The 8,340-nt window shown below is 38.2% G+C and overlaps 1 non-coding gene across 1 annotated transcript; it reads right to left on the bottom strand.

Moving 5' to 3' along the window:
* Positions 1–5,581: 5,581 nt before the first annotated feature.
* On the bottom strand, positions 5,582–5,655 carry TRNAR-ACG (transfer RNA arginine (anticodon ACG)). Its single transcript has one exon. It is a non-coding gene; the product is annotated as a tRNA-Arg (tRNA).
* Positions 5,656–8,340: the final 2,685 nt, after the last annotated feature.

The following is an 8,340-nucleotide window of genomic DNA, read 5'->3' as shown; positions in this document are numbered from 1 at the left end:
CAAAGGGACACAAATACATAAAACCTAATCTCCAAAATCTCCCATAAGAGGAGTTATCACAGTTTGTATTATTTAATGGAGATAAAAGTATCTAAGCAAAACATATAAACCAAAACATAGCCCCGAGAACAAAGGATCTTCGCAAATATAGAAGTCCCCAGCATGCATCAGCGGAAAACCTCACGTCCTGCATCTGAAAAACCACAAAATCCGCATGGGTGAGAACCAGAGGTCCCCAGCATGGTAACAGCTTCCACATATATAATACATAATAATGGAGGAAAGCCGAAGGCAATCCTAGAACTTCCTCCAGATAATATCAAAGCTTATAAACAGCCTAAACCATAAAGGGCATCTGACTAAAGATTCTTCAGTCTAACTAATACTTCCCTTTCCAATTCCTTCAGACCTCCCAACCACCAGCAGGAGTATAAAGTAGCAAACACAGTTATATCAAGCAAGAAATATACAATTAGGAACAAGTAAGGCATTTTGGCAATTAGCAAGTAATATGCAGTCAAATAGGCAATCTCAAACAATTCATATAGTATGCATATGATGAATGCCTGTCCCTAGTGGCTAATGATATCATCTTGTCGGTTATAGAGCCAACCCGACAAGTCCTGGTCGCTAACCATTGGACTGTCCCTCTGTCACGCATCCCCAACTCGAGTTATACTCGTTATAAACTTGATCACAATCATGATCTATATCTATCACCCTCACTGGTGAATATTTACGGGGGCGAGGTCATCCGGGTCTTTCACAGTGCCCGGCCACACTTATGACATAGGGTCAAAAGAGCTTCGAGTCTCAACCTGGAGCACGTGGTGGCTAGCCACTGCTTCCTCCCAGGGAAACTCTCATCTCCAACAGTGGAAGTGCAACATTCACAATTCATTCAACAGCATATATGCATTTATATATGGCCATAATCATGGCTCCGCCGTAACACGGCAATAATCTAGCCTTCCGGCTCACGGTTAAATCCATAACCAGCCCATTGGCATCACGGTTAAATCCATAACCAGCCATCTCATTAACAAATACAGCCTTTCGGCCCATGGCATAACAAGCACTTCCACCACCATCCTCCGCATCTCACATAATCATGCTTGATCCTCAATGATCATTCATTTTTCCCTTGCTTCACTCGCAAGTTACCACATTCACTAGCCTTTCTTCTCGTAGCTAGACATATCATAATGATTTAAGATATAAGTGGTGAGATCGGAGGCTTAGAAGTATGAAATTTGGCTTTTAAAACTCAAAAATCAACTTTGGGATGAAAACAGGGCCACGCGTACGCGCACTCCACGCGCACGCGTGGATGGCCTCAAAAACTCATCGACGCGCAAGCGTCATGCACGCTAACGCGTGGATTAAAAATTTGCCAATCGACGCGTACGCGTCAACCACGCGTACGCGTGGGTGTTCTCGTGCCCCAGGCACAACACTAGCACAGTTCTGGCATAACTCTCTGGAAAATGGCTGGGCATTGGGTGCAGCACCATCGGCGCGCCCGCGCACATCACGCGCACGCGTGGATGGCATTTTCGGGAAGAACGGCGCGCACACACCAAGTGCGCCCACGCGCAAGGGGTCATTCTGCTAAAAATTTTCTAAGTTAAAAGCTGCAGAATTTACCAATTTGAACCCCAATCTTCCAACGGACATAACTTTCTCATTTTAAATCGTTTTTCACCCGTTCTTCGAACGGCATGGACATCCCGGATCCAATTTCATTTCTAAATAGATTTGGCACAAAACAGAGATCCGTAGTCCAAGTTATGTCCCACCAAAGTATGCCCAAAAACCATGTTTTTCATAAAAACCACAAAGTGCCATTTGCAAACAAGCCATTTCCAACTCTTTTCAAAATCAATCAAAACATGCCATTTTCATCCCTTTTCTTTGAAATCAATCAAAATATATCAATTTCAACATCAAGCCTCCTCAACTCACACATTGACACATTACCACAAATTACAAAATCACTATCTCATCATTTTAACCCACTTCACCCAAGTGGCTCAAACTCAAACATATTGACATATCATATACTCTTCCTCATGCCAATTCCAACAACACCAATCCCAATAAATCATTATTGTACACAATCAACATCATACTCACCATAAACATGGTTCAACCCACAATTCAACCATAACCAATCATCAAGCATATATCACAACATGCATATTTCTCATACATCATACCATCAAGGCATCATTAATCATCATCACATATATGACCACATCATATATCTCAATCATTCAACAACATCAACCATTCAATGCCTATCTTAGGGCCTCTAGCCTAAGTATTTCCTACCACGTTACATATTAGATACGGGAAACCGAAACCATACCTTAGCCGATTTTCCCAAGCTCAACCAGAGCACTTCCAAATCACTTATCCACAAACTCTCAAGGCCTCAACACTTCCAAGAACAGATTTTTCACCACCAAATCCCTTTTTCAAGCTTTTCAAAATCACCAATCAAGCTCCAATATTCACATATACACAACCTAAGCCACAATCATCATACCCATACACAACATCTCAATACCCAAACATCATAGAACAACAAAATACACTAGGGTTGAGAATCTTACCACACCCAAGGTCCAAGGAGACAAGATTAACCTTCTCCTTCAAGAGAGTTGGGTCCTATAACATCAAAGAACCCAAAATCTCAATATTTCACCCATGAAACTCGAAAATAAGGGCTGGAATTTCGAACAGCAACACGTGGCTTACCTCAAGATTGATTGTATGGGTTTTGTAGAGCTCTTCGTGGTGAACGCGTGGCCGCAAACGGAGCGGCAATCGGAGCTCTAGATCAAAAGTTATGGTGGTTTGAAGATCAACAAAGGGAGAGAACTTGAGAGAGTATTCTTCCCTCCATGGCCTCTCTTTTTTCAGCGTGAATTGAGTGTTGTGAGGAGAGAGAATGCTGAAAACTAGGGTCTTGGTTTAGTTATGTTGGGCCAAGGGCCCACTTTGGGTCCGGTTGGCCCGGTTTTGCCCGTTCGGTCCAATCTTGGTCCGAATTCTATAAAATTGGTACCAAAATTCTCGTCTCAATCTCCTCTATCACATTTAGCCATAAAAATCACATTTTGGGCTTTCTAGAATAAATTCTCATTTATGGGTTAATTAGCCGTTAATTAACCGGGTTTTACAATTGATCTGATAGACGGGTACCCCCTTCCCTTTTCTTTCCATTTTTTGTAAAAAATGACCTACTTAACTCAGTGGTTAGAGTATTACTTTCATACGGCGGTAGTCATTGGTTCAAATCCAATCATCTATATCAAATTTGAATATCAGAATAGTAGATATAGTTCTGATTCAATGGGTTAGGTCCACTTACTTTTTTTTTAATGTTTCGAAATTTTATACGTTCTGATCGCCAACTCATATTAGATCCAGTTCTGTTTTATTGGATCCAATCACGATCTTTTAATAATAACAAGAAATCTTTCTCGATCAATCCTTTTGCCCCCATCCCATTCTTCGAGAATCAGAAAGATCCTTTTCAATCATGTTTGAATTTGTTCGTTTGGAATCGGGACTCTTCTACTGCATTTTACTTATTTTTTATTTTTTTTTTTCCATTCCATCATTCCTTAAGTCCCACAGGTTTGATCCTGTAGAATCTGACCCATTTTCTCATTGAGCGAAAGGTACGAAATAAATCAGATTGATTTTTTGATCAAAAGTACTGTGTGAAATCTTCGGTTTTTTCTTTCCTCTTTCTCTATCCCTATCTCGTAGGTATAGCGTTTGAATCAATAGAGAACCTTTTCTTCTATATCTGTATGAATCGATATTATTACATTCCAATTCATTCCCGATACCTCCCAAGGAAAATCCCGAATTGGATCTCAAATTGACGCGTTAGTGTGAGCTTATCCATGCGATTATGCACCCTTCGAATAGGAATCCATTTTTCTGAAAGATCCCGGCAATTAAGGATACCACTCTTGACAAAGAAAAGGTTGGTCCATCTTTTTTTTTATTTACGCATCCTATTTTTCCTATTTTTTTTTTGAAGGGGGGAGGGGGTTGCTAACTCAATGGTAGAGTACTCGGCTTTTAAGTGCGACTCCATTTTTTACACATTTTTATGAAGCAATTGTTTCGTCCATAACCTCGGTAGGGTTTGTAAGACCACGACTGATCCAGAAAGGAATGAATGGAAAAAGCCGCATGTCGTATCAATAGCGAATTCTAAAAGGATCTCATTCTTATTGGATCGGACCATTTTTTTGTTTGAATTCGTGAACAAAATCAGTTGGGTTTAAGTAATAAAGGGATAGAACTTGGCAACTCCAATTATAGAGAAACAAAAAGCAACGAGCTTTCATTCTTTTTAATCGAATGATTACCCCATCTAATTGGACGTTAAAAATATATTAGTGCTTGATGCGGGAAAAGCTTTTCCCATGAATGGAATAAGCTAATCCCTTTTTCGAAAGACCCGCATAGAAATATGCTACTGATGTAAGTAAAGCTAATGCAACAGTAGTATTTATATCATTTGTGGGTGCAGCTAACTCCCCATGAGGTAACTGTATTATTTTCCAAGGAAAAAGAGCCCCCGACCAATTTGAAACAAAAATAAATAAGAACATAGTTCCAACAAAGGGAACCCACGGACCATATTCTTCCCCAATCTGAGTTTTACTTACATCTCGAATGAATTCGAGGACATATTCAAAGAAATTCTGACCAAAAGTGGGAATGGTTTGCGGATTTCTAACAACTAAAATGGCTGAAAACATTCTTGTGGTAGGTCCTGTTCCCGGCCAGAAATATAGTGAAATCACCTTTCCTATCCTTTCCCCCAATCCTGCTACTGAGAGAGATGTTCACTTCTTAAAATATCCAATATATGTAGGCGGGAACAGGGGGAGGGGTCAAATTTATCCCGACGGGAGCAAGAGTAATAAGAATTCGAAATGAAAGGGTTGGGTTCGCTTTGACCGTTAAAAGTAGGTAACCCGTTCCCTCTGTCTTTTGTTTGTCTCTATTGCATTCTATCTCATCGTATCCCGTTCGGTTCTGCGATATTTGAGAATCGCCGTCAATACCTCGGTGTAGGTTCGGGATACTCCCTTGTTCCACAGTCCGGGGCTATTTAAACTAACCAATTCAGAATTCTCTGATGTACTAGTATTAGCAATAGCAAGTGCATCTTTGATGCAGTCATCAATTCTCCCGAGAGGCTACAATTGCTGCGAGCAAACATATTAATGACGAGGAAGGCATTTTTGTTTTTGCTATGCTACAAATACTTTACTTGTTCTGCTATTCTGCACAAGCCTGGCTGAGGAAGAATTACGAAGGGTAAAAATATGCGGATTAAAAGCTAAAGCTTAGGACATACTTTTTTTATTTAGAAATATCCACCATTTACGAAAATTTTGTTTCTTTTTTAAGAAAACAGTAAGGTAAGGCCATTCCATTTCGACAAAATACCCACACCCAAGTTCCATAGCTTTAGGTCCGCTAGCCCGATCATGATTTTCTTATCCCCAGAGGTAAGGGTCCTTACCTTTTTGGCCGGTTGTGGGCGAGGAGGGATTCGAACCCCCGACACCGTGGTTCGTAGCCACGTGCTCTAATCCTCTGAGCTACAGGCCCCATCCCGTCTCCACTGGATCTGTTTCTCGGAGTACCCTAAAACTAAAAAAAGGGAACCTTCCCTCTCCCCAGCCATTTCATTTCGGCTTAAGAAGATGTGAAAGCGCCTCTCTCTCTCTCTATAAGAACGGTGCGTTCCGAGGTGTGAAGTGGGCGAGAAGGGATTTCATAATTGGGGTTTTGAATAGGACGACCTTTTTCATTTTGAATTCTTATTACTTTTTCATATTGAAAAAGTAATAAGAGAGGTCTTAAGCTTTTTATCATCCTGGCGCCGAGCTATTTTTCCGCAGGACCTCCCCTACAGTATCGTCACCGCAGTAGAGTTTAACTACCAAGTTCGGGATGGATTGGTGTGGTTCCTCTACGCCTAGGACACCAGAATATCGAACCATGAACGAAGAAAGGCATGAGATAAAAGCATATTGGCTATTCATTGTGAGTCCCTAATTCTTGACTGGAGGGGACACCAAAGGCCTCTGCCCTTCCATCCAAGCGCTTTATGAAGCCTCCCGTAATTTGATTGACCTATTTATTCCTTTTTTACATGCGGGAGCAGAAAACTTGAAATTAGAAAAAAATCAACACAAAGTTACTTTACCCGGTTTCACTTTTCATGATACATTGGCTAAACTAAGAAAAAACAAAAAAGAGATAGAATTAAAATCTTTTTTTATTGACCAATTAGAATTGCCTCCCAGGATCTATAATTGTCTCAAAAGGTCCAATATACATACATTATTGGACCTTTTTAATACCAGTCACAAAAACCTTATGAAATAGAAGATTTTCGGATAGAAGATGTAAAACATATCTTGGACATTTTAGAAATTCGAAATTGAAAGAAAAGCATTTTGCATAAATTGGAAATTTTTCGGCCTATCTTATGAACTTTAAGGTGTATAGGGTTTCATTTCTTGATACTTTCAATTTTTTTTAGTAGTTCGATAGAGAGTCCATTAAACTTAAGTTGATCTAGGCCATAAGCAGACCTACGTCAGGATAACCCCCTTTCTTTGAAACACTTTGGTAGTGCTCTTTGATTTTATATGAATTCGGTTTAATTCTATTGTAATATATTCTTAATTCTATTCTATCTTTATTCCCTTTTTCTATTCGAAATCTTATTGTTGGGTCAACCCCCCTTCTTTTGTTTGTCCACTACATAATGTGGTATACTGTATTCATTAAGATGATATTTTATCTTATCTCATAAAGGTTCCGCTCAAAGAAGGGAATCAACAAGTATTATTCTATATAAATAGAATAGAAAAGATTTTCTATTTCGATATTTTGCTACAATCAAAAAACAATCGGACTCTAGGAAAAGATAAAAAATAAAATCTCTCCTAGAATCTCGTTTTCCCTATTTTGATTTCTACTGTGCTTAATATTCTCCAACTATTTTTTTTATATTACAACAATAAAGAACTAATAATTGTTTTCTATTGTAGGACATTGAAATCTGAAAACAGTGACATAATCATATTGCTCTAATTTATTGGGCTGAAAAAAGGCAAAGTAAAATAGTCTTCTTCACTATATATACTATGACTGACTAGTACTGCAGTACAAGGAATTCTCTAAATACGGTAGAAAAAGACTCGAAAGAATCAAAGGTTCGGTCATTTTTCTTAAATTTTTGATTATACAGAATAGAATTACAGTACAGAATTTATCGACTAAAATTTAGTTCTTTTACCGGCTTAGGCTTAATATGTTCATAAATTCGCGGACCTGTAAATTAGAAATTCATCTCGGACAATTGCACCTTCTCAAATTGTTTCTTTTTAAGAACCAAGAAGTTGTAACGGAAACGGATATGTTAAATTTAAATAATAAAAAGTTTTAAACTTCTTAATTTAATCCTATTATTCCAAATCTTATTTGAAGATAAGAAAAATATATAAATCCTTAAATTTATCTGTGCAGGGTTATAATGCCAAAATCTCAAGTCGGCGCACTCGTCTTTATCTTGATCTTTACAAGCCTCTTGAATATTCTATTTACTTCATTTTTTCTTTGATTTTTTTGTAGAATGCGACTTTTTTAGTGCCGTCTTCTTTATTATTAGTATTGATAAGAATTCTCTTGTTAAGACCCTATGAACAATTAAACAAAACCTCAGATTCATACTAGAACCACAATAATTCAAAAAAACCTTTAATATCCAAAAATTCCCTGAGTAAGAACTGTTGTCTTGTAAGAAAAAAGATATCATAGAAAATCTATAATCTATTCCCGCGTTTTTTTTATTTTCAATTCGGGAATTAGTTCTTGAATTTAGAAACAATAAAGAAATAGACTAAAAATCGAAAGAATCCACTGCCAAATTTGGCATGACGAAAAAATACAATATTATTTTCTTTCATCAAAGGACATCAATTACTAAGATTTGAAGCAATTAGACCTTTTAATGAATACACGGAGGAACACTTCGCGTAATGAATATTAGTCGGATTTCGAATCCAAAGAGGGCCCCTTCTATCAAAACAAAATCTCTTTTTCCGAAGAAAGCATTCATTTTTTCAGTTTCATTTCTTTTTTTCAAAGTAATTCAATTGGTACACGCAAGAAATAGGCCAATTCCGCAGCTTTTTGTTCAATTTCTCGTGAAGTTAAATTCTCGTCAATACGAGTCAGGGGGATGGCCCCCTGTCCTATGATTTCCATATAAAGGATACG

Source organism: Arachis hypogaea, chromosome 1 (assembly GCF_003086295.3).
Source record: "Arachis hypogaea cultivar Tifrunner chromosome 1, arahy.Tifrunner.gnm2.J5K5, whole genome shotgun sequence".
NCBI classification, from domain to species: domain Eukaryota; kingdom Viridiplantae; phylum Streptophyta; class Magnoliopsida; order Fabales; family Fabaceae; genus Arachis; species Arachis hypogaea.
This window is presented reverse-complemented; position numbering and strand designations above follow the sequence as displayed.